The sequence below is a fragment of the Melospiza georgiana genome, chromosome 2, assembly GCF_028018845.1.
Source record: "Melospiza georgiana isolate bMelGeo1 chromosome 2, bMelGeo1.pri, whole genome shotgun sequence".
NCBI lineage: Eukaryota > Metazoa > Chordata > Aves > Passeriformes > Passerellidae > Melospiza > Melospiza georgiana.
In genome coordinates, this window is record NC_080431.1 from 9,836,517 (window position 1) to 9,853,862 (window position 17,346).

The 17,346-nt window shown below is 38.2% G+C and overlaps 1 protein-coding gene and 1 non-coding gene across 5 annotated transcripts in view; one reads left to right on the forward strand and one right to left on the reverse strand.

The window, feature by feature from the left end:
• Positions 1-17,346, reverse strand: part of ROBO2 (roundabout guidance receptor 2) — an 866,123-nt gene that overhangs the window by 546,584 nt on the left and 302,193 nt on the right. The gene's annotated exons all lie outside the window — the stretch shown is intronic.
• TRNAK-CUU (transfer RNA lysine (anticodon CUU)) lies at positions 2,890-2,962 on the forward strand. The gene has a single exon. It is a non-coding gene; the product is annotated as a tRNA-Lys (tRNA).

Genomic DNA, 17,346 nt, shown 5'->3' on the forward strand with positions numbered 1-17,346 from the left:
CACAAGAAATCTATATTTTATATGGAATTTATTTAGAAAGGCAGAAATTTTCTTGCAAATTCAAAACAACTTGAAAAGAATCAGGGCAGGAAAAAGTAAGACTTTTGTGTGTTGAATGATGACCTACTTAATTACAGAAAAGAAGAAAGATTACAGTGAAAGCAAGAGCACATGCAGAGATATGTTGGTCATCAAGGTAAGTATTTACAGATGTAGTTGAAGTTGGGGAATATAAAACATGGAGAAAAAAGCTCCAGGGAAATTGTTCTAAATGGACATGTTCAGTGTCACTCTTATTTCTACAACGGTTAATCAGTTTACAATAAATATAAAAGGGGTGGAGAGGCATTATTCTCTTCCCAAGTGTAGTGAAAACATCTGAGAATAATGCTATATGTGCCTAGAAATTCCCAAAGTATCTACAGACAAGAGAAAACTGTCCTTTTGTGACTTCTCCGCAACACAGATGAATAAGCCTGATATTAAAATTTTATATTTTTCTTTATAGACATATAATTTGTGCTAGTTTGATTAGGGTGAATATTTAATCATGTGCTGAAGAAGAAATAAAGCAAATTTTAGGTTTTAAAATGTAATATTTTCCCCTTTTCTTTTAAGACATGCCATTGCCAGTAACTTTCATGTCAGAGGTAAAAGAATTTTAATCACATAGCCAAATTCAGCCCTTATACAAAATCAGTATAAAATCTCTTGAGACTGTTGTCAGTCCAAATATTTATCTGTTAAACAAAGGAGCCCATTGTTTTCTTAAGTCAGAAATACCACACAACATTTCAGTATTTTTTTGGAGGAACATGAGAGAAAAAGTTAAAATGCATATTTGGTCAAGTGCAATGTGTAATGAGCAACCAAGTAGGTGTGAATACTTGCAGAGATGATCATAATGAATATATTTCTATTGAAGCAGCATACTATTGTAAATAAAGTGCATTGTTGGCACTCAAAAGGCCCAGGGTCTGCTCTTGCCTTTGATAGCATCTCCTTGTCTCGTGGTTTCTATTCTGGAAATGGAAATTGCTGCAGAAATCCCATATCTATGAGAGCAGAGCACTACTTATAACTGTTTGGAGTATTAGTCACAACAGTACACTTTGAACTCATCTCTGCTCCCCTCAGCCTTAAGTAAGATACTAAAATACATATTAAAAAGTTCTTTTAATGAGGATACCATCCCCCTTTTGAGTCAGCAAAGATATTTCATTTACTACTGTTCACAAAATAGACGAAGCTGCAATATCATACATTCAAAATAAAACCTTTTATTTGATGTAAAATCATTATGTGTCTTGCATTACGTGCATATCTTGCTTCCAACTGTGAAGTAATAAAATAAAATAAGTTCTTGTAGTGATAAAAGATTAGAGAATGATCATTACACTAATAAAGAGTAACATTCTGGAGAGCTGCAGTGAGGAGCTGTGGGTTGATTGGACTGGTTGGTTCGAGGAGTTACAGAGTCTCTGCAGAGCCTGTTGAGAGGGAGGTGGTCAGTGACACTGGTGACATATTTGGAAAAGTCAAGGGGCACACCAACAAGCTGCTCAGAGCAATTGCAGCCTTGATGCACCATGGCTCTCTCAGCTACTGCCAGAGGATTAAATTGAAGGATTCAAGAGATAATCCATGTACAGAAGCAGAACTGATGTGTGCAGTCCAAGAATAACATTATTATGTACAAAAATAGTTGCAGTGTAACTAAGCTTTCTGCCAAAGGGATCATGTTGCTATAAGGGTGATGGATCTGAACTTCTGCTTTGTTACCTTAACACACCAAATTCTCAGCTTCCTATGTCTCAAAAAGTCATTTTGGTTTGTCAAACAGTGTTCTGCCTGCATCAGTTCTTTAAACTTATGACATGTGCTTAAGGTAGTCTCCGTGACACCACAGCATGCAAGTGTTTCTCCCTGACCATGGGCTGCAGGTATTGATTAGGAAAAGGCTTTCAAGCCCCTACACATGCACATCTCCTTTGCTAAGCCTAATTCTGTCTTCAGCATGCACAGCATTAATCCTCGAGCTACTGACATGATTTACATGAGCAAAACTTGTGAGACTTTCTCTCTCCTACATGCTGGATCCTTAATGCTGCTGCTGCTGAGTGCACAAACACAAGAGAGTCAGAGGGGATACAAAATTGAGATGTAGGAGAGAGAGTCAAAGACTGCTTACTTTTGTTCAAAGAATTGACTGGACATATTTAGGCTATGAAGGCAGGAGCTCAAAACTCTGCTGGACTTTTTTAATCACTATCTGTATTTTTGACTGAGCAGGGGAAGCATTTGCCTGCCCAGAGTCCACTTGAAAACCTATGGCTACCATTTTCTAATGAACAGTTCCTTTCAGAGGCATATCCTGCATATCAGATGAACATGAAAGCCTCTATAGGAGAATTCTATTTCTCTATCTACAGAGCCTCTTGAGGGGATCCGTAGATAGGGCTCAGCACATCATGAAGCTGTACCAGGGCTGCTTGGATCCAATGAGACACGTACTGAAAGTAATAGGTTTGGGGTGGAAGGGACCTTAGAGATCATTTGTTCCACCCCTTTGGCAGAGACAGGATCACTTTTCACTAGACCAGCTTGCTCAGAGCCCCATCCAGCCTGGCCTTAAACATTTGCATGGATGGGCATCCACAGCCTCTCTGAGCATCCTGTTCCAGTGCCTCACCACTCTCAAAATAAAGAATTTCTTCTTTAATATCCAATCTGAAACTCTCCTGCTTCCACTTAGAGCCATTCACCCTTGATTATCACTGCATGGTCTTGTAAAAAATCCATCTCCAGCTGTCGTGCAGCAGAAGTTCAGGTACTGCAAGGCCTCAATCAGATCACCCCACGACTGCACGAGGGCCTATGTGGCCCTAAGCCCGGCTAGCTCAGTCGGTAGAGCATGAGACTCTTAATCTCAGGGTCGTGGGTTCGAGCCCCACGTTGGGCGCCAGCTGCGCGAGGGCATATGTGGCCCTAAGTCCAGCTAGCTGTGAGGGAGAATGGCTGACACCCTCCACGCATCAGAAGCCAGCCCCCCTTGGCGTCCGGGCCTCGGGCTGGGCTGGATTGCGGACTTGGATATAGCGCAGAATGAGACGAGAGAAGAGGAGACCACTTGCTGGGGGTAGGTTTGAGGTGACCAACGGAGGGGAAAAACCCAGCAGCAAATGGCACAGAGTAGGGGGAGAACCAAGGTTTTAAAGGGAAGGGAGGGAGGCCCAGCTATCCAATAAGAAATCATTAGGGGAAGTACCGAACATAACTGCCATACAGAAACAACCAGTGAATACGAACTATAGGAGGGGCCCCGGGACCACAGCCAACCACAGCCCCCAGCTGGAAGAAGGTTCCAGAAGCCTGGGAGGAGTGGGGGGTGATTGACTGGGCCCAGGGAGGAGAAAGACTCTACTTATAAGGAAGGACAGGGGAGGGGAAGTTACATAACTTAGGAGATTGGCAACTGAGGGAGAAGGGGTAACCATGGCAACTGAACTGTCAGGCCAACAGTGGCGGGAAAACTGGAGAGGAGGGAACCATTTACAGAAAATAGGGGGGACACAATACATATAATGGGGGAACAAAACAAGAAACTTAAAAACACACTACAGCACACCAGCTCTGCCAACCCCACTGCCTGCACAGGGTGCAAGTGCTGGAGGATCAATAAAAAGCTGCTGTGGGGAAGGATGGTTGAGGAGGCTTCCTGGGATGGTCTCTTTGGGTGCAGGGCAAGGAATATTTCTGGGTAAATGCTTCCAGAGGTTCTGGTAGCTATGTTGCTTATATGATGCTATCAATTCCTGCTCCTGGTAGTGAGTAAAGTGAAAAATCAGCCTTGGAAACACTGGCCTTGTCCAAAGGCTCCCACTAGAGTCAATCAAAATTGTATTAATAAAATACCCACAATAATCTCTAAAAATATGCAATTTATTGAGTGGCAAAGAACAACATTTAGCATTGCACAAGGTAAAGGCTGTGGCAGTAAATGACTGAATAAATGCAACTATCATATGTAAATACCAGTATAGAGCTTTCAAAACCAAACCAGCAGCTGTAGATGCAGATTTGCATTTACAACTTACACCCCACAGTGGATGCGCCAAGCTAACAAACTTTGTTTAGGAAGCATGAATAATCCCTTCAGAGCCACAGGCTCCTGCAAGCTTCTTGCACATCTTCCTGCCCCCAGCTCTGCCTTGGCTGAGTGCTGGATGCATCCCCCGAGTGAGATGAGGCTGGGGGAGCCACTGCTGCTGTCACTAATTGCAGTGCAGCAATTAGCTGCTCCTGCTTTGCCTGCTCTTTGATGATGTGGCTGTTTTGATCTTACCCATCCTCAGTCCTTTCTATCAGATGCTGGAGTTGTATACCTTTGAGCTGTGCAGGACACCACTGGGCAAAGAACGCTCAGTATCTCTTTTTTTAATTTTTTTTTTTTTAATTTTTTCTCCTCTGTAATCTCTCCATGAACCAGCATTAGCAATATCCTTTTTTTGTTTTTGCAAAGATAAAGGCACAAGGAGTATGTTAATTAGCCTGGAATATGAATTTTGTACTGTGGCATTGTTAAGCTTTTTCACACCTAGTAAAAAGCACTAAATTTGTATTAAAAAAAATATGATTAATAGAAATAGGCATTTGCCACAACTCATTTTTATCTTCTGTTTCTAAATGTGTGCATTTTTGAATGGCAAAGATGCCTATTAACACTTCCAAATTTTGTCTCAACTTCCTCATATCATGGTATGATCAGAATCCTTAAGCATTATTTTTTGCTTTTCAATAGCTGGAGTTACTTCACTGCTGTGACTCTGATGTTAAAATACAAGCAGTCAGACACAGTGAAAATTCATATTATAGTGGTATCATTGCCATCATGTAAGTTAAAAAAAAAAAAAATTGCTAATATAATTTAAGAACTATGTATCATGTCATTCCTAAAAGGTAAAGAACTGAATTTAAAACTATGCAGGGCCCAGACTTGTCAGTCATACCTCATACAGTTGTTGCATTTTAAAATTCTATTTTGGTGTTAAAATGGCAGTGTCTATTTCTGAGCTTAAGGCATTGTAAAAATAGATAACATTTGGAGGAAAGGAGAAGCTCTGCCTGGAAACAGAAAAGGTACTCTTAGGGATTGAAAGCTAAGTCTGAGTCTGGATGAAGCAAAAAAGTTATTTTCTATTTTAGAAAGATAATGCTGTTGCTCAGCCTTTCTCAAGTTCATTTGATTGTGACTCAAGAATTAGATATAGATATAGAATTAGATACCATGTGCACAAATTGTCTCTCTGCCATGAATAGAACTTTCACATCCTAACTTAAATTTTATTTACATTTTTTTATTATGCATTTAGTTGTGCACTACGACAGGAGAACCATCTACTCTACCTTATTGTCAAATGCAATAATTTTCATTTCATGTGAGTAATCAATTTGATTAGTTGACTGAAGAATTTAATGATAGTTCCCATGAAATCCAAACAAAACAAAGCAGAGTGTCCCCGAGATCAAGGTAACACAGATGAAGGGATAGGTGTGATTTTCTGAATAGGAACAACAGGAGAGAGGAAGTGTGTCCTACATATGGAAAGTACACACTGCTTGTATGTATTTTTATATCTTATAACAAAGAAAGGCAGAGATTCTAAAATGGAATCATGAAAATAACTATTTTTATGGTATTCATAAAAAAAGTAAAAATAAAGCAGTGTTAGAGCATCTCAAATCACAATGCCTGTACCATGTATAGGAACAGCAGAATTGTCTTTGTAGCAGGTTCAATTACAGACTGTTGGACAAAAGTCATTCAGAGACCCTGAAAACCTCCTGACAAGGAAAAAGTTCAGGAAAATATGGATTTTTTTGAGGCAGTTTTGAAGCACTGAGATACTTGGACTAATAGATAAAAATCCAAGAAATATTTTAAAGCATTATACACTTGAAAAAAGCCACTCAGATTTAAACTATGCCAGCATTTTCTATCCGGTCATTATAATCCACCACTTTTTTTTCTCCTTTTGGGTCAGGAAAAAAACCCTTTGGAAAGAGTCTAGAGAATACACTTATTAAGTGGACAAAGTTTGATGACACAGGAGCAAAAGACACTTAAAATTATTAAATGGAAAACATAATGCAATGAATTGTTGCAATCTAAATGATGTTTCCATTTTTATATCTAGGATGAAATCTACCTGAATTACATTTTGTATGTTACAAAGAAAATGGAAAAGAGTATTTTAGGCTGGAAATAGAATTTATTGTTCTGATAGCACTTACTTGGTCATACTGGACAGTATTTGGGAGCAGCTTTATAAGGCACCTTCATCTGTCAGCATTATTTAAAGTGGAATCCTGAAGTGCATGGACCCAACTGGTGTTACCAGTGTAAACCACTCCAGTGGTTTTTCTGGCCTAAGTAATATTTTTCTTCAATGAAGCAGATATATAAAATATTTTGCTAATTTTTTCCAAGTGTTTTTTTGAGTGAAAACTTTCTGAAAATTCTACTTTTTACCATCTGCATAGGTTTCATATCAGCAGGGAGAAAAATGGCTTTAGAGAGGCATAATAGTCTCTCTCTAAACAATACATTCAAGCTGATTCCTAAGGTTCACAAAGCAGTGAGTAGTTAATGTACAGGAACAGAAAAGTTACAAGAGTCAGATTAAATGAACACTAGATTAACAACATATTCATCCTGTAACCACTGAGAAACCATTCATCCTGTGGTGCCAGGACTCCCTCTCTACTACTGACCTTTCCCCATTTCACAACCATTTCATACAGACAGATAATCAGTTGAGAAAAAAAGCAGAGGGATGTGAAAGCCCCCTTTCTGTGGGTTTTCAGAATTCAGAAGTTTGTAAAATATATCCTTGTGTTTCCAATGTTCATTATCCAAGGCTACACTATCATGACACACACTTTGAATATCCCCACCATGACATCCACTACTGCATGAAATACACTTTAATGCTTTTTCTGCTGGCCTCAAACATGCACCTCGCCACAGAAGAACATAAAAATAATTTAAAGGCCTGATGTATGGATTTTAGAGGTCTTTAAAGCTTTTCAAGCCAGCATATTTTCTCCCCAGCAGGTGTGGCCTGGCTTTCCAGGCTAAAGCCAAGTAATACAGAATGAATAGAATATACAAAAGATCTGTGTATTCTGGGGAATAGGATGATTGAGATGGATTTCTGTTTCAGGCATAGGGATGTAGGATGAGGAAATCAACCTATATTCCTCTGCCTGAAACAGAAATCCATCTCAAAAGAAGGACAAAACATTTTTTTTCTATTTATGCAGAAACAATCCAAATGCTAGTTACAACTTCCACTTTGCTCAGAAAACTGGTTCAACAAAAATGGATTCAGCATTTTTATGATACATATTTATTAGTGGCTTCCTACATTAGAAAGAATAGGATTTATTACTTTTTTATCCATTTCTGAACTTCTGAATTCAACTTCAATCACTGCAACACTATAAAAGGTTTTGATACAAATTAACTGAAATACATGAAACCAACTTTATTTTCAGACTTCATATTTATATAATTATGGGCTTTTAAAATTATATTTTAACTGAACAGTAACTATATCCTAAACTTCTTTGCTGTTTGCATTAGCTTTTGAGGATCAGGGCAATAATCTTTCTGGGTGCCTTAGTGGTAGATCAAAACTTGACAAGTTACAGTTTTCCCCTAAATTCTCGGAAGAGCAGAAAAAATCCTCATCATAATGGAAGAATTTGCCAAGTTCACCCCAGAAGTAATTTTCACCTGGTTTTACAGCTTGAATAAGACCTCACTGAGCAAAGCAATGTAGCTCAAGAAAAATAAACCCCTGTTCTTTTGTTCACAGGTCCAGTGCCTGTTTGTCTCTGCTAGGAAATTATTTACTGCATTTACCCAGCTGAGAGCTGAGGCACAGTTTTGTCACTGCTTCACCTGACACAGGTTCCTCCCAGTTTCACAAGATGAAACTTCATCTGTTTCAGTAAGAACTCATTCCTTGGGTTGTGTCAAATATTCTGGCACAGCAGTCTCAGGTAAGTTTTTCAAATTCCCTCATTTCTCCCCAGGAAATTCCTTTACGTGCTTTGTGCATCGTAACCTGCACTTTTAAATTTCGCTCCTTTTTTGCATCCCATTCCTTATTTACCGCTTGGGGGTACCTTCTCAATAAATACAAGAGTATAAAGGGAGCAAGTTTGCCTAACTAGCCACAACTGTGATAAATTTTAAGTTAGTTAAGAAAAAATTAAAGTATTTACCTATGGAACTAATTATGTGAATTACTAATCTAGATAAAATCAACAAGTATGTAACAAAAGTGCATTTCTGGATAAAACTCTCCCAATGGAGCTCATGCTGGCACTCTGGATGTTGCTGAATAATTTTTAATTTTTTTTTTTTTTTTTTTTTTAAGGAAACCAGAAATGAAAGCCAAAGCATCTTAAAATAACCCTTTTTTCAGGGTAACACTTAATTCCCCAGAGGTGAGCATGAAAATATTTTCAGTTAATATTTATACACACAAACACATACACACACTACATGTGAAGAAAATTAGGATAATTGCAATAATCTCAGGGATGCACTAGGGATACTGAGCAAAAAACATTTCAGAAACCTCTAGAATGCAAAAACACACAGAAAATAATCTGAGAAAAGGAGGGCAAAGGCATAGCATTCTTGCAATAAGTAATAGTAAAGATAAAGTATTAAACAAAATAAGATGTCTGATGATTTTTGTGTCACATTATACAAGACAAAGAGCAAGAGAATGAAAAGTATATTCTATTTTATTTTTCTTATGCTTGAAAATATCAACTTAGGATAAAAAGAAACCCACCAACACATATGAAGCTCACACTTTGGGCATGGTAGACAGGATGTAGCAAAATACAAAATAATTTAAGAAGTGTACTTTTTTTTTGGCTAATCTTGCCCATTTTCCCTGTTACCTTACACAAAACACTTACTACTACCTAAATATCTCATTTACCAGTTTGGCAATTCCAGGCCCCAAGGAGAGATGGGTTGAACAAATAACTGAGCTGAGCTGGGAGGAGATCTCTGAACCTGTGAAGGCTCAGAAAGGATCAGAACCTGGCTGCAAACAGGTCCAAGGCTTGATGCAGCTTGTGCTGCTGTCAGCCTGAACCAGCAAAAAACTCCAAACTAAAACCAATGAACAAATGCACTGAAATGTTGTGGGACCAGGGTGCTTTTCTTCCTTTTATGTACTTTGATTATGCAACGATGAGAACTATATAGAAATAAATAAGAAATCTTACTTATAGACAAGTCACTGACCATGGCAGATTCAAGCCTTTGATGGGTTTTCTACACCATCAACAAAAGAAACTGAAATTCCATAAGTCATCATTGTGGAAGGAAAAATAGCAACAAACACAACAACAACACAAAGCACAAATTATAATTCAGCTTGCCCAACAAACTTCTGGTTGCCTTTCCCATTGTCTGGGGAAGGTCTGATATTAGGGCACTTCCAGAGATGCCGCATTTGAAGTCTGTCAAAAAAAAAATCAAACCCCACACACAGCAGGTCTGAAGCATTGCTCTCACAAAGGATGCTTTGACCTCTGCATGAGCCAGAATCTCTTGAGGGAGGGAAGTTGTGCAGCTAAGTCAAACTAAGCTCAGGATGCACACTGGGCAGCACAGGGATGGGAAAGGTATGAAATGGTTGGGATCGATCCACGAGCACCTTTGGAGAGGGTGTTCAAGCCCTTTCATTAGATGCATTTTCCTCCCAGGCTTCAAAGCAGCACCTGTCACAGCTGCCACCACTGCTGCGTGCTGTTGCAATGAGGCTGGAGCCAGAACACAGAGGAAAATAATAATTATAAGGGGAGAAAGGGAAAGAAAAGGTTCCCTTGTGACTAAATGAACAAAGCCTGAGAATTTAAGCTGCATAGCTGGAGAAAGGAGGAGCAAGGGGATTGACAATATGATAATATACAGCAACAGAAAGCCTGGCTCTTTGACATTTTCAGACAAAGAAACTCAGTTACTGTACCAAAAAATCATTTTAGTTTTCAAAGTAAAACTCCTGCAACACAGATGAGATAGGTACAAAGAAAATGGTGGGAATGCATATTGGACAAGTGAAAATGACCACAGATTGGCAAGAAACCTAATGAGGGACATAAAAACCTCCCCCACATTACTTCCATAAATAACTCTGGCCAGAGAAAACTGAAAAAATAAACTGTGAGTAAAAGCCATATTTCTAACAGCAGGGTTAACATTCTTCTGGGCAAATATTCTTTCAGAAATAAGAAAAAAAATGTTAATCTTTTTGGCCTTTTTCGTTATAAAAATAATTCTACATACTGTTAAAATGCCAATATTATATAGCAGTAAGAAACATGTTATTTCATAAACAATGGATTACAAACTAGCTTTTAAATATTGGAAGAGTCATAAAAACTTGAAAAAGATTTCAAGACATAATTTTAAGGCTAGCTACTGCTCTTTGTACATATTATTGAGCATGAACTACTACATGAAGAAACAGGGAGAATGTGAATTCCTGTGTGGAGTTGTTCTTTGTGTGTTTGTTTTCTTTGAGAAAGACCCCTCAGATAACCACAGAAATTCACAGTTGGAGAAAAGTCTAAGTGAGAGTGGCATCAACTGAGTGGTGTAAAAGCTGTTTTGAGTGGACAAAGAATAACCAGCTCAACATTTATGATGATTTTGGAGGAGGAAATCCCACTGTTTCCCATTGTAACACATTAAGGCACTGGGATTTGGAATAGAAAGAAGTAGGAAGAGTGAAAAGGAAAGTGTTCAGTTTTCAGTGCTGGCTGCTTTCACTCCTTCCCTCGTGCACATGCTTAAGATACATTTACACAGTTCAGGAAATAATGCTCTTGTGCTTGTTTGTGTCTTATCTGAAAACAAAGTTCCACACACAAATTTACTCGTATCCATTCTTATGTCCAGTTTCAAGCTCTGCTTGAGCCTCGAGTCCTGGTGGACTTTTACTGCTGCTGGGTTTTGCATGCTAGATTTTCAGCTTCCATAACAAAATGACTGACATTTGCAGGCAAAGTGGGAGAGGAAGTAAATTGGTAGTGCAAGATTGCACTGGAGTACAGCTATAATGCCCTTTGCTTGTAAGAGAGGAAAATTGCTGCTGGATTTCCCTGTTGCTCAGTTTTACCAATTAAAAAAAAAAATAAATTATTTCTTTGGCCAGAGGAAAAATGATCACTCAAAGTAGAAAAGGTTTTTTGAATTATATCAAATACAACATCAGTAGAAAAACACTGAAGAATGGATCACCTTTCAGAGAGAATGACATGGCTGCACCAATTGCAGATATTAATGAAAGAGGTGGAGTGCCATTCTACTGCTTTCGCTGAATTTCTCAAGTGCACAGGGTCGTGATTGTTCCAATGCATTAAAACCAGAATAGGCTCAGACCTCAGTTGTCTTTGCTCAAATTTTTGGTTTAGATACTGATACACATCTTCTAGCTGAGTTCCACATTTATTAATTTTTACCTAAATATTTACCAAAAAAATCTTCATAGAGGACACTATTGCAATAAATCATGCTATTCAACTAAAATACTTGAAGCATTCCTGATTAAAAACACCCACACCTAATCTGGAGATGACATGTTCTATAGCATGGTGCTGTCATTCCCTATCTGGTATCACAATATTTTTCAAATCAGTGAGAATGAAGGAGAGACAAGAGAAGACCTGTTGTCCAAGCAAAGAGAAAGAGCTGAGGCACTCTCTGAGTTAGGACTTGATAAGAAATCTTGGTGGAAATAAGCTATATTGTTACCAAACAGATTCTTGGACCAAAGAATCTTACTCATCAGAGGTGATAGCCTTTTAGTTTAAAATTATTTTAATATCAAAAAAAGAAGAAAAACGGAAAATCATCTCACACAAAACCCCATAGGTTTGTGTTTCTCATTCATCCATTTCTGTGTCTTGCAATCCATCAAGTTTATGTAATATTTCAAGAAACTATCATCTAAGAGAAATAGTTCAGCAGCTGTGAAGAGTAGGGCAGACAACCTGCCCAACTCAACCAAGAATCAAGGACACTGGAAGGATCTGCCTAAAGTAAAAAAATAAATAACTAAAGAGGGACATATTCCTGCTGGACTTAAATTAAACAAACCCTGTGTCTAAAATGGTTCCAGGAGATGACCAATATAAACTCTCCTTGCCTGAATCCAAGCATACCTAGGATGGAATTTAAAAGTCCAAACACACAAATTTTAGTTCATTGAGCAAAAAATGGTTCAACTTTGGCATTAACCATAATTTCCAAACATCATACTGAGTGTTCCTAAAACACTGAGAATGCTGTTATTCTGTATAAATCATTCCTACAGCTGGACATAAAACCATCTTTGAAAGGACAACAAAAAATATTTATAGTTAATGACATAAGCTGAGAAAGAGATTGCCTGCACCAGTAAAAAGATGACCTGCAAATTAAGAAAAGAAATAAAGTGAGCAACAGCCAACAGGTATTTGTCAAGAATAAATTTTGCCAAAACACAATCCCTTTTTCTTTTATGACTCCATAATATTCTTTCCTTGGGGAAAAAGCAGTAAATGCCATATGCCTGGAGTTCAGTAAAGCAGTATCTGACATGCCCATCTCATAAACAACTTACACAACTGTGTCTAGAGGAAACCACTGTGAAATAGCTGCACAACAAAACAAGTCAACAGAAAATGGGAACTAGACCAGATTTCTGTTAAACATCTACTCAAGTGACTGATTGTCAAGGTTTCACTTTAAATTAGAAAGAAACATTATCAATCTGGGTTTCTTTGAATTTACCCCAATCTCACATAATTTGATATTTCACAGATGTCCAGAAGGATGGAAAGGAAAACTGGCATTAAATTTGCATCAGGCTTGAAGAGGTTAACAAACTCCTCGAAAACCAGGTTTGAAATTCAAGAGGATGTTTATACTGCTTCAAGATTTACAGCAGACAATATAAGAAGCAGTAGAGCTAAACTGAACTGTGGTGAATTGAAGGTAGGAAAACCTTTTTAATTGAAAGAAGAGTAAGCACTGGAATAAATTTCCTGGAGCAGTTTTAAAGAATGGATCTGACAAACAGCCATGACTGTTTTGAGTCAAGTGAAGGATTAGCAATCTCCTTACCTCTGCTGTCCTATTTTCTATGAATCCTAAAATATAACCCACTAAATATTACTCCAAAATAGCCTGTGCATTATCGAAATATAAATGATCTATGAACAAGAAATGAAAATGCTTCCTACTCAATGATATATTTGAGTTTGATTCAAATAAAAGGGAAAGAAGTATGCCACTATCTTTCATTCCATTGTCTCCAATCAGAAAACTGAATTGTTTTGAAGATAACTTGCAAGGCTACATGGTTACTAACACAAACATATGTCATCTGCTCATATATTATGATCTTTACTGAAGTTTCTTGCTTTGTTATGCCAGGAATCATTTGATTTGCAGTATACATAAACAACAATAAACTTGGACTGAAGTCTCCAGCACATCCTGCAGTTGATTGTCAAACAATTTACTTCTCTGACAAGAGGTTTTCAGACTGTACGGCAGAGAGAAATTTTATTCTGCTTGCAGATATTAATTGGCATTTAGTATCTCATGGAAACAAAACTTTGCAAGTTTTGTCAGAAAATGCTTCTGGGCTAAAATTTCAGTATTGATTTACATATAATAATCAATGTGCATCCCTTGGTTTTTTTAAAATGTATCCATTATTCAATCCACTTATTGGCACAGACTGTAGTCCTTTGCATTATGTTACTCCTGCTAGGAAATGTGTATTTATGTTGCCTAGTATCAATATGAATCAACATAGACTTAGAGCAAGAAATACTTTTTACCAAAACTTAACAGGAACATTCAACTCCATTTAAAATGACAAAACTGGTTAAGAATTTCTGTGTTTCTCCCCAGCCTGAAAATACACCACAGAACTCTGTGATGCAGAGTATTTGAGGCAAGATATAAATATTTATAAAACTGCGTTTAGATACCAAGCTCCCAGTCTATAGTACTCATAGTACAAATGTAGAGTTTAAATTAAATTTCATGTTCTAAGTTTGAGATCAGCCTCCAGTAAACAGAGAAAAAGACCAAACACATCTCCCACCTGCTTGCTGTGACAATCCCATGTGCTTTTCTGAACTCTGTTCCTGGCTCTGCCAAGCCCAGGCTGCCAGAGCTGACCTGGGGCAGGGCTCCCAGTGCTGGTGCCTTGGATGGAGCTCCTGGGCAGAAACACAGGTCCAAGAGCAGCCAGGGACTCCTTGGGATGAATAAATCCACAACAGCAAAAGGCAAGTTATTTAAACCAAATTCCTTGGTCTTGGAAGTCTAATCAAACCTGATATTTAACACTGCAATTTTAAACTATTAGGCTGTACACTTTTTTACATATCTTGGCTTGTTTTCTTAACCTCTCTCTGCTGCCATTAACGGCATGCTATCTGTAAAAGAAAGGTAAGCACACCCGCAGCTCATAGCTGGTTTGTAAAACATTATAGCCTCCAAAATGCTAACAGAAAAGCCAAAGTAAAACCAAAATAATTATCTTCTTAAAAATATATAGCTTCTTTTTCCAAACTCAATGGGAATAAAACTGATTTCTGATAGAGAAAATTTACTCCTAAACTCTGTTGCTGTCTTCTTCAATTTATTTGAAATTTATGAAGAACCATCCCATCTGGGTGCAGGTTGATGCCCTGTCCTTGGGGTCATTTCAATGCCCCTTTCATACAGCCTTGCAGGAAATTAAGAAAATCTAAAGAGAGTGGAACACATTTTAAAAAAAAGTACAATAATGAATCCTGTTTCTTTTTCGGCATCATGAGTACTGTAACTCAAAAGAATTGTGACAGGAGAAATCAATAATTCATCAACAGCTGAAAGTGGCACATAGCGAAAAGGGCATATGTACATAAAAGTGGAAATTTGTGTGCTCATAAAGAAAGTCTGAAAGGTAGATGGGTGGATTGCTGATAGAATTGCTTTAGTAACAACAACTAAAGCAGCTCTTTGAGAACTGCTCTGTAACACAGCCCCTATATTCCTATTAATTTATTACTTTTATTGCACCAATAACACTGCATGTAGATTACTGTGGATATTCAGGCCTTTTACAAAAAGAACTGTATGTGATAACTAAGGTTGATCTTGAGAGAATTAAAAATCCACAAAACAGAGTTTGCAAAGCTTTGTGTTGTTAGAAACTAAGACTTCACAGTGAACAGAAGAGGAATTATTTTTGTATTCAGGGAGACATGACTCTAGACAAATTCACACTCCTAAAAATTCAACAAGATATTTCACAATCATCCATATGGTCTTTGTGCTAATGTCACTTCACAAGCTGGCTTATAGATCTCTTATGATTATTAAAATGTGTTACTAAGCTCGTGAAATTGTGAAGACAAAAAGATCAGTTACTGAACTTGGTGCACTATGAAGGCACATTTTAATTCCTTACCCTAACTTTCTGATTCTCAACTTTGTCATGTAACTTAAGCAAGCAAAAGATGCTACCTTACAGTTTGAAAAAAAATAAGATTGTGCCACATGGGAAGAGCTTTGTGTAGCCTCCTTCAATAAGGAAAACAGCCTTTCAAACATTCACTGAACTAGGAAGCAACAGGAATAAAAGGGGCCAAAATAAAACCAGCAGGAAAAGTGTTAAAAATAGGAACGTAACAGAACACTTTCAGGTAGAGACTAAAATGGAGGTTACGGCATGGCCATTCCAGTGATTGAAAACATCAGGAGGCGAACCACACTCTACCCACAGTCCTGACAGGGACTGGGCATTTATGCTCCCTGAAACAGCAGCTCTGCTTCTCCTGTCACAGGAACCCCATCTCACAGGTGAGAGGACAAGTGTGTGCTCAAGCACAGCCCTGGGGGTTGATGCAGCAGCCTGCAGGGTTCAGGGTGGTGGGATACCTGTCTGCCACTTACCTTGCAGTAGCTGCTGCTGGTAACAACAAACACAGCACCAACACAGACCCTTCTGTGTTGTACAGTCCTAACAAGGATGACAGGGTGCTATTAAATTTGTTGTATATTACCTGGATAACTAGTGCACTGAAATTATTTAGTTATGGAATGTCCAAATGGAAATGCTGCTTTTATGTGTGGTCTTTGAGGACCTTTACTCCAAAGCAAGACTCAAATGGTCAGACTGCCATGCATGACAGTAAAAGTATCATTCACTCATACACTGAATTTCTCCAATCCGGGGCTATGTTTTAAGCCTCAAGAGCACTGCCTAATAGAGACTAATTAATATAGGATGCAAGCAATCTGTGTGTTATATAAAATTCATTTTTTTGGACTGTGCAATGAATGCTCACAATTACGATGCTGAGCAATTTGAGAAAATCAAGATGAGCACAGCTCCACACAAGGGAATTCAGTCTCCTCAGAGGATGTGTGCAAATGGGCAGCAAGAGAGAGGGCAGAAGTGGATGAAGGAGGAAAGAAAACCCTGTCAGCTTCAGACATAAGCATCTTGGAGAATGTTTCCATCACCGAACACACCAGCCTTGTCTTTTTATTGGAGCAGTAGATAGAAAACTAGGAAAAAAAACCTCCTAGCTAGAGGAAAGCATTCTGCAGCTACATGAGATATGCTTTTTTTAGAGCCAATCCTTGTTTCCTGGGACATGCAGCCATTCTCCCCATCAGCATCTCTAGCTGTTGTCCTAGTGGTGTTTTACAATTCAATTGTGTGCTACACTGACAGTCTATATTGCACCATTCTTGCATCCTGAGTGGTGGAGGTGGAGAGATGCACTTAAAAATATGGTCACACACCATTTTATGGTTTTCAAAACGCTTATTTCTCTTTGTTTCAAACAGAAACCAACAACACAACAAAACTGAGGCAAGTATGAGAGAATCTGAGAAGGAGGCAAAAAGTTTCAAAGGGTTTTAGACACAAGTGTTTTACAGATGTTCAGCAAATAAAACCACGAAGTCTAATCAAACAAACATTTTCAGGCAGTTTATAGTCATGGGAAGAAAGTGGAAGGAGATGGGAATTCTAGCTTTGATCATTGAGCTAGTATCAAGGAGACAGCTATTTTCAATTTATATTTGAAAATTGTTGTTTAGTGGATGCACCACCACCCGTCAAGGCCTCCAACTTTTATGCAAAGGCAGTCTGTGGTGTATTCAGATAGAGGAGATCATTCTGGAGCTCCAAAATAAGTGCTGAGTTGACTTCTGTTTCATTAATATCCTAAAAGGCCTCAAGTTCA